This window comes from Lissotriton vulgaris, chromosome 5 (assembly GCF_964263255.1).
Source record: "Lissotriton vulgaris chromosome 5, aLisVul1.2, whole genome shotgun sequence".
Lineage (NCBI taxonomy): Eukaryota > Metazoa > Chordata > Amphibia > Caudata > Salamandridae > Lissotriton > Lissotriton vulgaris.
The window spans coordinates 556450169-556467569 of NC_141693.1; the positions used below are offsets into that span (position 1 = coordinate 556450169).

Consider the following 17401-nt stretch of genomic DNA (forward strand, 5'->3'; position numbering starts at 1 on the left):
CAAGGCTGGCTGGTAGGAGGGTGCCGGCGATATTTTCGCAGACGACACCCTCCTACTCTCCAAATCCCCTATTGAGATTCAGAGGATAGTGAATGGTTTTGGGGACTTTTGTCGCAGCAGAGGTCAAGACAAAATTCATGATATTTAACCTGCCGGCGTGCACTCGCTCAAATCCGACTCTGGGCAGCATGTGTTTGGAAAGGGTTATGACCTTCCAGTATCTGGGGGTCACTATTCATGAAAATCTGTCATGGGGTCCACAGAAGGCAAAATCTCATATGAAACTTTCACAGTGGTCAGGTGCCATCTTAAAAGTCTCAAATACATCAAGTTTCAGGCCAGTGAGCCCTGCCCTGGAGGTCTATAAGACCCAAGCAAGGGCAGCTGCTCTCTATGGGGGGGAGCTCGGGGGTCATTCTAACGCCTCTGAAATCGTTAAAACTGAGTCTAAATTTTTACGGCGACTACTATCGCTTCCTCAGAGCACCCCTCTAACACCACTGAGGCTAGACTTGGGACTGTCACCCATTTTGGACGAGCTAACAGTAAAGCCCCTTAAGTTCTGGCATAGATTATGGTCTACCCCAGATCTTTTAAACTACAGGGAAGAACTCAAACCGATTCTTAGTTATAATTGCATAGGTAAAATTCCCTGGTTGTCGTTCATCAAACGTGAACTGCTAAGTATAGGACTGCAATCTATGTGGGAAAACCCGGATAGGGCCTGTGGTCAGAGATCCCGCAAAATGTTCACTAAAATTTATAAAGAAAAAAAGTTGGAATCCCTAATTTCTTTCTCTAATCCTGGTACCTTGACCAATTCTTTTTTAGAATTCAAAAGTTCTTATTATTTCGAGGACTTCATGGATGTTGTCTTCCCAATTTTAGCGAGGAAACTTTTTATTCAATGGCGACATGGCACTTTACCTCTCAAAGTTATAACAAGCAAGTGGTCGGCCTCTTCTAATAAGGCGTGCCCTGGTTGTAGCTGTGACACAGAGGATGAGCTTCATGTACTCTTCTTCTCTCCAGCTTACACCTAATCAAGAAAATATTGGCTGTTACCACTGTGCAAAAATGTAGGTTTTAAACATTGTTTAAATGCTTTTAGAATTTTTAGAACTAATACATCGAGTCCTGTTGTCTTTGCACTTTCTAAATTTTTGTTAGCTATGTGGTGCAAGCGGCGACAACTAACTGATATTGATTGCTAGCTCTAATGTCATGAATTGATTGTTCTGAATTTACTGTTATTTTAAATATCTTAAAATGAGATGGTAACCTGTCTGTATGAAATTACTGCCATGTGCATGTAAATAAATTTTACATAAAATTTTTATTTTTTCCTATTTTCATGTTTTATTCTGTACTCTTTTATGGCCAAATTGGCCGAAATAAAGAAATTTTGAATTGAATTGAATATATCCAAATGAGTTTGACGCCAAAAGGACGCCCTTCCTAGCAGATCTGGGCTCTTGAGCAGAACATCACTAGCCCCATTAACATGATACATACGATTAAGAGCCAGAAGGCTCGAAACGCGTTATGTAAAGAACTCTCTGCGAATTAAAGATGTTTTGCAAGCTACTCACTGGCTGGTGGGCTCGATTGATCCTTGGATGCAAGGGTTTTCTCTTTTGGAATATTTTAGCAGTCACGCTCTGCTCACAAGCCCCGATCCATTAGAAAGAGCATCCTTTTAGCATCAAGCTCATTTGGATTTATATGGCAAAGGAGGCCCGCCGCTGAGGAGTGAAGACAATGACAATCATTGGAAGTAAGGCTGTGTCAAAAGTAGAAATGTTGACTTTGGAAAACACTTTCTATCAGCCAGGATTATGGGTAACTGACCTCCATACGTGCCAGGAGCTTTAAAAGAATAATATTGCGCAGAGGTTTACTTGGAAGAAAGGTAAAGCTCTCTGAGAGAACCAACAAACAACTCCAAATGCACAGACAGAAAAAACAAATATTTTGAATGCAATAGGTCTCTCATTTGCAAGAGTTTAAGATACTAACATTGCAAATGACAATGCCTTTTATGTGTTTTAAAAACCAAAACATGAATAAAAGACATTGTAATATACAATGCAAATAGCTCAAACTTACGTAAATACGAGACCTATTGCATTGCAAATGCTTGTTAAATCTTACTACCAATTTAGTTTTCTAAGAGTCTGGAACCACTCCAATTTATGAACATTTGACATGCAGATCATTCCAATATCTAGATCCCTGGAACTCAGAAAAGTCTCTAGTGCCTCCGTCTCCTAGTAAAGTCTATGGATTCGCAAGAGAACCTATATAAAATTGTTCAATTCAAGTTACGTCACCTGTTGTTTGAATAATGCCTTGCATAGTTCTTCCCATGCAAAGCCATTTACTGCGTTCCAGGAGGTTCCTTCGTCATTGAACAACTGAATATTTTCCTACTAAAAATACCAAAATCTAAAGGAGGAACTCTTTGGTGCCTTATGTATGTCAAAAGTAGGTCTGTAATGTTACACATCGTTCACATAGAACACTCATTCATTGTGCATTATTGCAACAAGGGCAGTAGTAAGCAGACTGGATGCCTTGTGCTGTGGTGCTTCTAAATAGATTCAAACTCTCTGTGGGTCACAAAGCGCTTGGATTTCCCTTGGGCACCCCCCTGTGCGTCTATTTCAGAGTGCACATTTGAAAGTGTCAGGTCTGTCAAGTGTGCACTTTGCATCAAAAAAAAGTCTCAAGATAAGAGAGCAGGCTAGTTTGCATGGAAAAGGTCAGGCTGAGGGGCATTTCCTGCTCAAAACATTCTCTTGCTCGTACATCTCAGGACTGTTAGGGGTCCACTCACTTAAAAATTGAAAATCATATGACATACAAGCAAACCATATGCTGGCCTGAAAACATAATTTCATAAAACACAGAGCGACCCATAATGCTATAAATATAGAATTAACTTGTTTTCTTGTGCTCAGACCACAGGTGGGAAAAAGAGTGGTGCTTTTGGCTGAGCACTGCCTACACAACATAGGACATCTTGAACTCCACTCCAGGCCGACTCCGAGCCCTAGGCTTGTGTTTGTTTATGCCTTTGTCCAATTAGCCAACTTGCTACAAACAGGTTTGTTTTCTAATTGCCACGGCTTGTGATTATTTGGCAGCTTCCCGAATTGGGCAGCCCACCAGAAATATTGTATATTTGCTAACAGCTTTACAATTCCATTCTTTTTTTTAAAAACATTTTTATTAACTTTTCATATTGCAGCCACAGAACAAGCATGTCAGTTTCATACATCACAATCCTCCTTGCCACTCCCCACCCATCCCCCACCTCCTTCACTGATCCAACATAATCTTCCATATCCCACGCTGTCCTCCACCCCCCTACCCTAAGGCGGTAGAGATAATTTCTGCAATAGCTAGCCGTCAGCATATCTTGTCCATTACAATTCCATTCTTGAGTGAAACGTAGAATCAGAGGGATGCACAGGTCTGGTTACTTTCCCTTAACAGGATGGTTCTGGGCACTCCGCTGCCGACAGCAACAACAGACTGCTGCATTTCTCACTGTTGCGACTTTCTTCTTTTGACGGAAGGCGGGTAGGGGACTGGTCGCTGCTCTCGGGCATAGACCGAGATCGAGAGAAGTAGGGTCTATGGTTTTAGGAGTCGTTGATATTCATTGTCGCTTTTTGACGGGGTGCAATAGTTTGCCCCATCATACCTTTTTTTATGTACGTTTAGCCATACATTGCATTTCAAAGCCAGACATCAAGGCCCATCCCACGCCCCTCCACCCACATTCAACAGATTGGGTGCACCATGAGACTCGAGGGCCCCTTTATACACGAGAGAAAAGGCGCACTGCCTGGAAGGCAACTGGTCCTTTTCATCCCTGCCACGGAAGTGCTGCAGTTAGTGTGTTTTAGCGTGGGTGAGGGCACCACAAGACCCAGAAATGCAAGGCCTGGAAAAACACAAACCTCAAAATAGCCAGGGTGGTTCCGTCAAACACTAACAGTGGTATCCGCAGCGCCCGCTCTGGCTAGCATCGAGCACAGGAAACAAAGGCATTCCTCCTGCATTACTGGACCAACACGGCGCTGCCCGGCTGCCACAAACCTGCCTCGTTCTCGGAGGTCCAGAAGAGATAGCAGACTCTTCCCGACCTACCTACGTAGGGCAAACAATTCATAATTCATTCCACCACAAACCTTGGAAAAATGGTATCAAGCTAAATTACAGGGCGAGAGGTCTACACAGTGGCGTAACGAAACTTAAAATAAAAGGAAAGCTGCAAGTTAAGAAAGTAAAAGTGGGGAATAAAGAAAGTGAAAGCGCGCTGTGCGCGCAGTGGGAGCGTGTGAGTGCGCGGTGGGAGTGTGACAGCCAGAGAGGAGCCGCAAACATGTACTGAAAGCTAAATCAAGCGCGCGGTGGGAACGTGTGAAACAGAGAGAAAATGCCATGGGCGCGCACATCACCTGTTTGGGCGAGCACATGTTTTGTCACCCTTCGCGCACCAAACCGACAACAATAGGCTTGCTAAGGCAATGCAGCACATGCGCTGCATTCGCTAGGCGAGACCTAAAGAGGAAACAGGTAGAAAATGTGGAAATTGTATTAAATGTTCAGCTTCACAGGCCCTCTTTATAGGTGCATTCTTAATTCTCATGAAGCCAGTAACAACAGTTACCACCCAATCTAAGTGGGGACACTGAGGATCGGTTTTAGTTTCACATGAGGTGAACTTCAGGGAGAAATCAGGATTTAAATGTATGGGGTTGGGCGAATCGAACCCAGAACGTATATGTAATTCTTCATTTCTAATGGGGCCACCAGAGTTTCTCATGCAATCCACCAGTAATTAATTCCCTGGAGTCACCAGTACTCTATTATAGTATGTAACTCCAGGAAGGAGTTACAGGGAGGATTGCCCAGCTGCTTTGAATAAGGCCCTAGGAGGTTTTCCCATTAACAGCCCTCAGCTGAAAAAAGAACTGATAATATATTGAGTCTGATGTAAACAGTATACCACTGAGAAGGTGATTCGCATAAAAGACTAGCAGCATGAAACACTTGGAGGCATACATGAGTGGCATCGGTAAGTTTAATTCCTTAGAAACAGTGGCAGCAAAATCATCGTTAGATTGGAGAGTCAGGTACAAGTATACTGAGAGAATGTTGAGGGCTTGAGTGAGATCTTTTCTTTTTCAGGATAACAGCAGCGTAAAGGGATTTCTGTTTCAGGTATCCAATTTCACATTTCCCTTCACCTTGAATGGTACGTGCGAGCAGGCTTCCATATTGATGGAGCCATCCCAGTGTGGAGAGTCTCACTTCTTACACCCACCCCCGTGGTGAGAGGATCTACCATGGTCATGGTGTTGAGGAGGGCAGGGGCAGCATGGATCTAAGAGGGGGAGAAAGGAAACAGAGTGTTAAGTTGCATCCGCTTAAACATTACACACAGATTCAAAACGATTTCTGCATATTCTGAAAATGGAATCACAAAATCGGAATAAGGGCTGTCGTTGATTTGTCCCCTCCTCAGAGAGAAACACATCTGCCTACCAACAGCTGATTTTTTAGTTGGACATCCTGATGTCTGTGTGAATTACCTTGTGTAATCTTATGTTACCACCAACTTCAAATTGGAGGTAAAATGCGAATATTTTGCGACCGCATTTCGGTTGTAAAACATTCTTCCATACAACTCCGAGCCGCTATTAGGATGCGACGTCCTTAACACACCCCTTCCATATAGAGAATCGCTAATCCGATTCCCGAATCGCAAAATGGTCCTTTTCTACATAGAAAAATGCTTTTTTCTGGTTGCAAACATTCCAACTCTGCGAATCTGGTGTTTGTAACATGAAAAAGCTACGTACATGTGACCATGCATGTGTTAATATGAGGTTATTACTACATTTGCTGTAAATAACGTTTTTACTGGGCCACAATTATCACATTTATTTTCACTAGTGTGACATTCATGTTAAGTAGGACATAATGTAGATAAAAACAAAGATTCTTTCTGTGATATTTTACACTAATGAATACACCTCAAACTAAACAAACTGAAGGTGAATCATTCAACAATATAGATCCCATGATATCAAAAGGTACGTGCAGTGTAAATTATATTAGCACATGATTAAGCAGAGGGGAGCCCATTACCCCTACCAGCACCGCCAATGACAGTACCAACGCAACTACTAACCATAACACACCTAGAAGTGGAACAGTTCAGAATATTCCGAGCCCTAAAGCTATAAGAATAACTTGGGGGCAGATATGGGTAATTTTATTGTATATTGAATTCATAACACAACAACAGTAGTTTATGAATTCAATATACAATAAAATTACCCATATCTGCCCCCAAGTTATTCTTGTAGATTTAGGGCTCGGAATATTCTGAACTGTTGCACCTGTAGGTTTGTTATGGTTAGTAGTTGTGTTGGTACTGTCATTGGCAGTGCTGGTAGGTGTAATGGGTGGTGCAAGTGACAGTGTCCTCTTGACAAGGGCCTGGTCACTTTTGTCATTAATGATTTCACTTCAGAACTAGCACTTAAGTACTTCGGAAAGCACACTTTAAGAAACAAAGGCCTTTTGAAGCAGATTTTTCATGTTTGTGACAGCCGTGCCAAAAGTACCAACCGAGTTATCATGAAAAAGTGGGGCGTCCGTTAATTCATTTTCAGCGAAAGGATTTCTGCTGTGTTGGGGCTTCCAACATCCCAGCAATCAGTCAGCCTGTGACTGTCCATCAAACTTCAAATGCAGCCATGAACTTGCACGAATGCAAATTATCAATTAGAACACGGCACAGAGTACCCGATCCACTTCTAGGAAGTAGAGAGTTCTGGGGGTGCAAAGTTTGGCACCTCTTTCCTTGTCAGGAGCAGCTGTGCCAATAGCTGGGCTCTATCAACAGCTGAACACAGGAGGTCAGTTTCCAGTTCTCCTCAGTTGGTTTAAGATTCACCACCATGCAGCAGTCAAAGTGAATTAAATTAAGTATGGGAACTGTGAGATCCACAGTGCTATGGGGGCAGGGTCAGAGGGTATGGGGACGAGGTCAAAGACGGTGCTAAAACGAACAAAATAGTCTGTAACTATTTTGTTGGTGTTTCACTTTCAGTTAACTGTCTATAAAATAGCACCCACCTTAAATGGAAAATAAATTCAAGTAAACTAATTATTGGGAAATGCACTACTTGAGTTGAAGAAAACTCTATTTGATAATGTGATCACTGAAGATGTCTGTCTATGGAGCCGAATATTTGACTCCTGGTTTGCGCAGTGGGGAATAGTGACAGGTATGTTTTCAGTGTTACAAGGTCCCAGATTGTGACCAAAAGCACAATGAATATGAAAGTTATTTTTTTTAACTTGCATTACACGCAGTATAAGATAGACTGCCACAAAATATCGAAACATATATGTTTAAGTTGAAAAAAGTGCTTCCAAACTATAAATTTTAGTAATATGCAGATTGTGCCCAGTGCAAACATTTTTCATAACTTTCCATTGAAAGCACACATGAGGTAGGTCAGCTGGTAATATCCAATAATACCAATCAGAAAGAGTAAATATTTGGCATCCCAAATCTTCAAGAGACTTCATCAATTAAACCAATACAAAATTCCAAGCAACCCTTACATTTGCATATTAACCCGTAGCACACACTTGTATTTCTTTCTGACAGAATGCACCCAGGCAAGAAGGAATGCTTCTTGTTTTAGCTGGTTATTCCCCTTCTCAGCTTCACAGCACAAGAGACTCCTTTCCTTTCACTTAAGTTGAGGCTTCCTAACTCTCTGTTTTAAGGCCTGTGTCAGCTGTCTTGTAACTTAAAATTAGGAAAACTGTTTTTGGTAAATTAAAAAGTATAAGCACTTCGTCCTCCTGCATAACCCACTAACTTTGACTAATGCCTCCATGGGAGTGAAAGGCTCAATAAGAACTCAAAATCTGTGTCACTCTCATACATGAGACTGGGGTTTTCCAGGAGCTGGTAGCCTTCGATGGATGACACCCAACTCTCTGATGTCACTGCTTGAACTAGCCACTCTGGAAATGTTCCTTACATGTAAATACAGCAGGTTAGGAAGCCAGGCTCAGTATAAATAGTTCCTATTGGGAAAACCCCTTAGGTACCGGGTTGCAAACATGCATTTAGAGCTGCACATGGGTGATATATGATTTACTGAGGTTACAATTTCTTCACATTGCATACCTGGTCTGTCACACTTGTAGCCGTAGTCTTGACCCTGGTATTGCCCTGGTCTGCATGCTGAAAAGAAAAAGATTACACATTTTAATTTGTCACTTTTTACATTACTATTTTTTTAGTCACATCTCAATATCATTTCCTGCAGGTGGAAAGAATCTGTTATTGTATCATGTATTTTTTCTTCTGGGTGTATTTCACAGAATCTGAAACGTTTTGTGAAATTGTGGAATGTTTTTCTCCACCCCTATGCATGCAGTACTTAATTTTGTTTTTAAAAAAAAGTTCAATGGCATAAGGTATATCTCAGAGGCCCCACTCTAGCCTGCCCTACCTACTGGCCTTATCTGAGCTGGCAAATGTAGGTACAATAGCACCTACTAACCATCAAACTCCCAAAAATGTGAAAATATGGACTATTCCAATTACCCAAAACTGTAAGAATGGCCTTGGCTTGCTGGCATTATTTATTCCAACATGCGTCTACAATCAGTCCGCCACGGCCAGAACTCTGATCATGAGTTACAATACTTTTTGGAAACATGATGAAATTTGGACTATACATGGATAACAATGATTTTCCAGCTTCCCGCAGTCCATGCTCATGCCTGACGTCTCATGGGCCTATGGCCTCATATCTTTATCATCGTTTCAGACATCTTGTCATAATATTGTATGAATTTTCCAAACTTTGCCAACATTGTTTGATTCTGAACATGATGCCGATTCTATTTGCTGTTATCATATGCTTCCTGGCATTTACTCTTTCTGTTGCCGCACGTACATTTTGTGTCAACTTTGTTTTTCTTATAACACACACGTAACTTTGAGTTGCCAATGTTGAAATTTTGTGTTCCACAATGTTGCTCTCTGCTTGTAGCTTGACTTTGTACATGATTGAAATAGTAATGGAGCTTTACTAAGAATAGTCTGGTGATTTGTATAGAAGGTTATGCCTATTAATATTCTTTCTCATTACTTTCACTTATTCCATTTTTATTACTTTTTTTCTCCTTTATACCTTTTTAATGCTATCAGCACCCTTGATTACATTGCCATCCCCGGGATTAACTTTTCTCTCCAGTCCATCCACACTCAGGCAGGTTAGCGGACTAGTTGCCCAGTCTCAAGCGATCTACATTTAGCCCCTTTTTTTATGTTGATGATATTGGTGATTTACTCACGTCCTGTTCCTGCACGGGTTAGCGGTCTAACGTTCTAACTAGGCACCAGGTTTCCCCGCCCTTTTCCATTATAACTACTGAGTACCGGCACCTCCCTCACTTGCCAGCCCCTTAGGAAGACAGGACCCGTCTCTCCGCTGGCATATCCTAGGTAAGAGTCCCCCCACATAACAGTACTTGACTACACCCCCCTGTTTGACTCTTATGCAGGGCTAGTCTGGAATCTCATGCCCTCATTTTGACTTTATTTTGCTAGGCATTAGCTGGTTTGAGACGGATGTACCCGCCCATCTCTGAGTCCACAGTGACTCACTATAGCTGATTCTTTCAACCCAGACCCCAGACGCCGGGTCGGAAATATCACCGGCTATACGGTGAGTCAACGTTTCATGCCCACACGTCTTAACTTTCTTGTGGGTTCCCTGCCTTCACCTGTTACTTACTGCCCCCCCTGCCTTTTCTTTACTTTCAACTGGACCGTTACCCCATTTGTGCTTACAGGTATTTCTTTCGCCTAAACTTTTGATGCTGCGCCAGTATGCTCCCACCCGCCCACCCTCCCTTTTTTCTTTTTCTACGGTAGCCTTACCGTTCTTTCTTTACTCACCTCGTGGCCGCAATTAGTTCTAAAACCTTTTTTACATAAACCATGTGATCACTTTTCGCTCATGGATTTCTGGATTTAGACTGGTCTTAACAACACCATTGCAACTTTTGTTTTTCATCGAGGCCATTGATTACCTGTGCATGTAATTTATCGTTTGGGTACCTAGACTTTCTTAAGCCTGACTTGAATGTGAACCTTTTGTTGTAAATTAGCAGCTATAGGGTTAGCATTCGCTGAAGCTACGAGTGTTTTAGCAATATGTTGACTGGTTTTCGGAGGCCATTTCATATTCACGGCCTCCATTTTGAGTAACTGAACTACCTCGTGGTCACCATGCTCTTTGTCCTACCTCTTCGCTAGTTGACCACATGGTCTGCAAGCAACAGGCTATATTTAGCCCATCGTCAAGGTCCGGGCATTCGCCATTGAACCACATCTGTTATTAATCGATCACCATTGAAAGATGTTTTCCCAAACTGGTCAAGTTGTTAAACTCCTCCCACATGCTGGATGTGACCAACAAATGTCCTTATATGTACATAAAACCGTCCTATGTGTGTGCCGCCCATTTTCCACATCAGTGGATGTGTATAAAAGAACCGCGTGCCATCTGTTCGGTGTGATACTTCTTGCATTACCGAAGGGTGCTGTTTGAATGTACCACCACCCCATGGGGTTCTAATAAACATGTGTTTTGTATTCCAGTTTCCGTGCCAACTTCTATCCTATGACAATAAGAGTTAGTTGCGGCATATGTAGGCTCACTGAAACTCAATACGACACTTTTGTTTGATTATCTTAAACATTAACACTTTCTGCATGTCATGTAAGTTATATGACCTGATAATATCTGTCTCTGACTGCCCCTGGATCGTTTTAACACTGTTCTTTCACTAAGTAGTAATGTTTTGCTTTTAGTGCATCGTCCGGGTTTTTACCCTTCTCCATGAATGAAATGTTGATTGAATTTCTCTGTCTAACTAGCCAATCTGCTTTTTCTTTTGAATGGTACGTCTTTTTAATTTTTTCATTTATGTTGCCGGCATAACTGATGAGACTTATTTTTCAGACTGTATGGTTGTTGTTTTTCTAAACCTATATAATTCTTACTGTTGATACTGTTACCTACCAGTACAATTCTCACCATCTCACGCGTCACGTTATCCTCTTTTTTGGGTTCCTAGCCAGATTACCGACTCTGTTCTTCTACATTATTGATATTGGTTGTTTTTTGATTTCTTGTGTTTTTTCTCGCTTTCACATCCATAGGGGTTTTCACTCACGTAAGGTGATCTTCTGCGCTATGCACCATTTCACAGACAATACGCCATGTACATATTTTTCCATACTGTACTATGTTTTTCATCTCACCCCCAGCCCTGAAGAGTCACAGGCTCCTTGCTCGCTTGACGAAACACGTGTCGGCTGGTCATTTGCTTTTGAAGTTACCTTTCAACAAAGGAAGGTCAAATACAATCCTTTGAAGAACAAAAAGACTTTCTATTGTGTCCACTTTGTTCCATTTACTACCTATTGTGTTCTTTTGATTAAGCATGATACATGTATACACCTCGCTTAACTTGTGCACAGGATTCTTGTCATAATTACAGAGTGGACCCTGGCCACTCTCTGCAGAGGTTTCGGGGTCTCCTCTGACCTTGCTGCACCGTCTTCATTATTGTTGTTTTTTACCTAACACACACCGCTACCAGTTAAGGTGCCACACGTCCTGTACACGTCAAAACCCTCCACAGAACCCACGGTCTACTCAAAGATAACTGAATCAATATTCACCAATACACCAATGATACACAACCCGACTTGAAAGTCTCCTCTGCTTTCGACTTCCGGTGTCTCAAGCTCTGCTTGCACCACATCCAGATCTGAATGTCCAGAGCTACCTGAAGCTCAACCTAATTAATCATAAAATTTGTCAAGAACAAGAAACAATGTACAGTACAAACTTGTCTAAATGACATAAACGTTGAAGGTTTTGAACAACAAATCTCACTGAATCTCATATCACTTGGATTCAGCCTGGACACCAACCACTCCCTCAAAGAGCACATTGCCAAAAAACACAAAGACAGCCTGGTTCCAGCTCCCTCATCTGAGGAAAGTCAAACTGTTTCTTTCACAAAGTGACCCCAGAACTGCTGGTCAAGCCCTTTTTCTCTGGTATCTGGATGGTGGCAAGGACCTACTTCATGGCCTCCTAGACTGAGCACTGGTACACCTTAGATGCATCTTACAAGCAGCACAGCTCACTCAGGGCCAGAAGAAATATGATCACATCACCCCATCCTGTTGGAACTCCATTGGTTCAGATTGCTGGCCCACACCATCTTCAAAACCCGCTGTAATATTTATTATTATTAGTATTACTTTATTCGGTTACTACAACCATCAAAATATACATCCAACGTAAATCTACATCAGTTAAAAATAATAAATACACAGAACATACACCAAGATACTGTATACCATTTCATAGCGCCCTGGGAGCTAGTACTGTCAGCAGGCAGTAATACAGAACAGATGAAGCTATTGGGAACTGTCTGCCGATAAATCTCCATACAATGTGAGGTATGTAAGAATAAGATAACGGGATAATACCACTACAACATTTTAAAGCAATCACGACCCAGCACCCCTGCTTATCCCTCGGACAAGCTGACCATACCTGCCGGTTCTCAACACACCCGCAGCTAGGACACCATCACACAGCAGACTACGAAGGGTGTAAAAAGAAATAAACAAGACAGCAGGACTTTTGCATTTATGCATCCAGGATCCATCAGGACCGTCCCAACGCTACTTCAGATAAGGAAAGAGTTGAAGACTCGCCTCTTTTAAGAATACTTCATCATAATGCGTTAACCAGCCACGAATAAACCTACTCTCTTCTTACTTATTGAGTTTAAGCTTGTCTTTGACCTTGTACAGTGCTCCGTTGTCCATTGGATTGGTTTGGGCTATAGAAATACCTCACACGTACAAGCAAATGTATACATGATAGAATTCGAATTGTTCGTTTTCAAACCCGTAGAGTATAACCAGTCTGCTGAGAGCAAACTTGTAAGGTCAAAAAAATGTTTTTCATTATCTTACTATGCGTTTTTACCTACATTTTTGTGCATATTAAATGTCATGTGTATATATTAAATGTATGACCATTTACTGCGCTAGGGCTGTGGCAACAAACGTTCCAAAAAACAAGTTCCCTTCATGTTTGCTAGACATAATTACAAACAATAACAAGAGAAGGTTCTAACTCTCCACATATTCGCAGGCCAGAATACATACTACCGACATAAGAGAAGGTCAAACTATCGCAAAAGCCCTCTAAAACGTTTTCTGACACGATTATAATTTTAAGAGAGTCAACTGGGCCGTAGATGGCACAATGAGCGCTATATAAATGAAAGCAAAACAGCAGAATAAATTGACGGGACACTTACGGTCATAACAAGGCTGGTAGGGCCTGTCGCAGGGGTCCTGGCTGCAGTAGGTACCTTGGTGGTGGTGGTGGCGGTGGTGTCCTTGGTGCGACATTGCTGCCTCGGTGAAGCGCTGATGACGGTATCCAAAGGCCGGTCACAGAAGTTTCCTGGTCCCGTTTGCGGTATCGGAGCTCCGGCAGGGCTTTATAATCGAGCAGGGACCGGCCCTGTGCTGATTGGGCCCCAGTAGCCTGTGTCCCTCCAATCAGATTTTAGAACAGGGTAATTCCTCCGGAGTCAGTCATTTGTTTATTGCCTCGCTCACTGTCATTTATTTGTATTACTTTTATTGTTTTGTTCGTGGACCCTGCCTGGGCGGCTCTCTACATTACTCAAAAATAAGAATGGGTTCCAGATTTTATTGTTCGTGGACGGTGATTAGTGTGCCAACTCATTTTTACGAGCGCCCTTGTGGACGACAGTTTGAAAGCGGCATGCTGTAAAAATATGGGCTTGTGACACAGTGTTTGCGCATCCCTAACTCATTCACGAGGTATGTAGCCAATGAACACAATAGTGAACAAAATATGCATAACTAAGTACTCCGTTTCAATGGTAAATAAGTGTTATCTTCAAAAAATTTATTATTTTTTCTGGAAATCTGCCTGAATCCAAAACGTATTTCTATTAATTTTCTATACATTTTTTAATTTATTTTCCTCTCCTATTCTCTATTTCACTGTTATAAATAGATAGCATGCTGCATGCTACATAGGAGAAACACAAATGTTGGTTTAGTGCTGCTGACTTACACACAGAAATAAACGGTGAACAGTGCATCGACTGCCATAAAATGAATGGTTGAGACACACTTTCAGGTTCCATATTGTCATTAAATAGCACTTGTATGGTAAAATGTGAAGCAAGTACATTATCCCTGCTTTTTGCGCATGGTTTTTGTGTAGTGCAATAAGGAGGCGCGGAGTTTGGAGTAGAACACCTCCAAATAAATGTTTTCTTGGCGTGATAGTTGGGTCTGATAGACATGTATTTGCATCCCGCTTTGCGACGCCACAACAAATACACACTGATCCCAGCGCCTCGCTTTCCCTCACAGTCCATCGTTTAAGGTACTTTGCATCAGGCACGCGACGCGGTCCTGTACCATCGCTTGCCTACACCAGTGGCTAGTCCTACTGGAATCTTGGCCTTATTCTTCCACCTCCATTGTACCTTACAAGGACACGGTGCTGCGGTCATCAAACAGGCGGTGCAGGGTCTAAATATAGAATTTTTTTATTTCGACCTACAGAAATATCGAGATGGAAATATCGAAGGGACAGAATATCGACATCAAGAATATCGGTGACCAGAATATCGAACTGAAGGTAAGAAATATTGTTTTTGTTTATATCGAAGTCAGTAATATTGTTACTGGACATCCCTTGCCAAGCTCACATTACCGGCCACCTGAAAGACCTCCACTGGCTTCCCGTCAACAAGAGAATAACGTTCCGTCTTCTCACCCACGCACACAAGGCCCTCTACAAACTAGGACCCGAATGCTTCAACACACAACTATCCTTCTACACACCCACCCGCCAACTAAGATCTTCCAACCAAGCACTCGCCACAATTCCGCGCATCCACAGATCCACCATGGGAGGAAGATCTTTCTCCTACCTGGCGGCCAAGACCTGGAATTCTCTCCCCACTCACCTCCGCATCACACAGAACCACTTTTCTTTCAGAAAGGAACTTAAAACCTGGCTATTCGATAAATAACGCTCCCCCTCCCACAAGCGCCTTGAGACCCTCTGGGTGAGTAGTGCGCTATACAAATTCCTGAACTTGAACTTAGCAAAAATATCGTTGTAAATAATATCGATGTTTATTTTAGTGTTTTGTATTTTAGTACGTATTTTATGTGTATGGGTTCTATATTGTTTGTTAAATACTGTATTTTGTTTTTAAATATATTCATTACATTTTTAGAAGTTTCTGATTTTTTTTAAAGTAATTTTTGCGTTTTATTACCCTAGTGGGTTGTGGGTTTATAGAGGAATAGGGTGGGAAGTAATTTAATTATAGAAAATTGAATGTTAGTTTTCAGAAATTATTAAATATGTTTTCAATAAATGTAGTGTTTTAGTTCTGTAGCGGGTTGTGGGTTTATGGGAGAATAGGGTGGTAAGTAATTTAATTATAATAAAGTAATAATCAATTCTCATTTTGTGGTATTGATAATGAATTTATTGTAAATGAATTCGCAATTGGTAATTAATTAATTAATTAATTAATTGATAATTATATTAATTATGTTATTTTATTTTAGTAACGGGTGTGGGTTTTTAGGGGGATAGGGTGGCAAGTAATTTATTTGAATACAGTAATTATTACTTTTTATTCATTAGTATTGATAGTTTATTGTTAATTCATTATTAATTGGTAAATCATTTTTATTAATTGATTAATTGATAATTTTTTTAATTATGTTAATTTTTTGTGGGAGCGGGTTATGGGTTTATAGGGAAATAGGGTGGGTAGTAAATTAATTATAATAACTTAATGATAAATGTGTATTTCTTTGTATTGATAATTAATGTCTTGCTAATTAAATATTAATTGGAAATTAATTTTTAATAATTGATTAATTTATAATAATATTAAATATGTTAATTTATTTTAGGAGCGGGTTGTGAGTTAATAGGGGAATCGGGTAGGAAGTAATTTAATTATAATAAAGTAATTAATACATTTTATCTATTGATATTGATAATGAATTTATTGTTGATTAATTATTAATTGGTAATTTTTATTAATTGATTAAGTGATTATTATATTAATTGTGTCAATTTTTTTAATGAAAGGATTGTTTTTTTAGGGGAACAGTGTGGTAAGTAAATTAATTTTACTAAAGTAATTATTAATTTTAATTTATTGGTATTATACATATTTTATTGTTACTTAATTATTAATTAGTATTTAATTAAAAATAAATGATAGGCATGTTAAATGCAACCCTCTGCTATCTAAACTTTCCCTACAGTTACCCTCTCTGGAGTTGAAATAGTAATTTATACCCCTATGCTATCCAACACTTTCCCTACTGTTGCACTCTCTGGAGTGGGAATAGTAATTTTTACCCCTACACTATCCAACACTTACCCTACTGTTGCACTCTCTGGAGTTGGAATAGTAATTTTAACCCCTACACTATTCAACACTTTCCCTACTGTTGCACTCTCTGGGGTGGGAATAGTCATGTTTACCCCTATGCTATCCAATATTTACTGTTTTACTTAATGTAGTGTTTAATTTATTTAAAAAATGAATTTTTAATTTGTTATGTATATTTTTTATATTTTGATTTATATTATTATTACATGTGTATATATATGTATTTATAATTTATAATTTTATTTTTACAATTTATAAGTTATTACAATAATTATTTATAAATATTATTAAGTAAGCATATATATTATATTTTATATGTATATGTTTAATTTATTTCAACATTATATATACTTGTTATAATTTTAAACATTTTAAAATATTTTTAACTATGTTTCTTTTAATTATACATATTATTTACTTTATTTTTGAACATTTTTAAAAAAATGATATTTCTAACAACAATATTTTTGACAACAATATTTTTTTCTCGATATTTTTGTACTTACCATATTGTAGATAGGACTTTGATATTTCGCCTTCGATATTTTTGACATCCATATTGCTGTAGTCGATATTCTGTCAGGGATTCCAAATTGTCATGTCAGTTTCAGTTCGTTCTTACAGCAATTTTATTCAGGCATGACATTACGTCCTGATGATGATCCCATAAATGTTCAACAGGGATCAAAACGTCATTGGCTCTATGTACACCGTAAACACTTTTCTAATTGATATTACTCATGTGTAACGGTGTCTT

General features: G+C 40.0%; 1 long non-coding RNA gene across 1 annotated transcript; it reads right to left on the reverse strand.

Annotated features, from left to right (window-relative positions):
- Nucleotides 1-5080: 5080 nt before the first annotated feature.
- LOC147711244 (uncharacterized) lies at nucleotides 5081-13643 on the reverse strand. The gene is made up of 3 exons (XR_015295674.1): nucleotides 13483-13643; nucleotides 8237-8293; nucleotides 5081-5401 (listed from the first exon to the last, which is right to left on the reverse strand). It is a non-coding gene; the product is annotated as an uncharacterized LOC147711244 (long non-coding RNA).
- Nucleotides 13644-17401: the final 3758 nt, after the last annotated feature.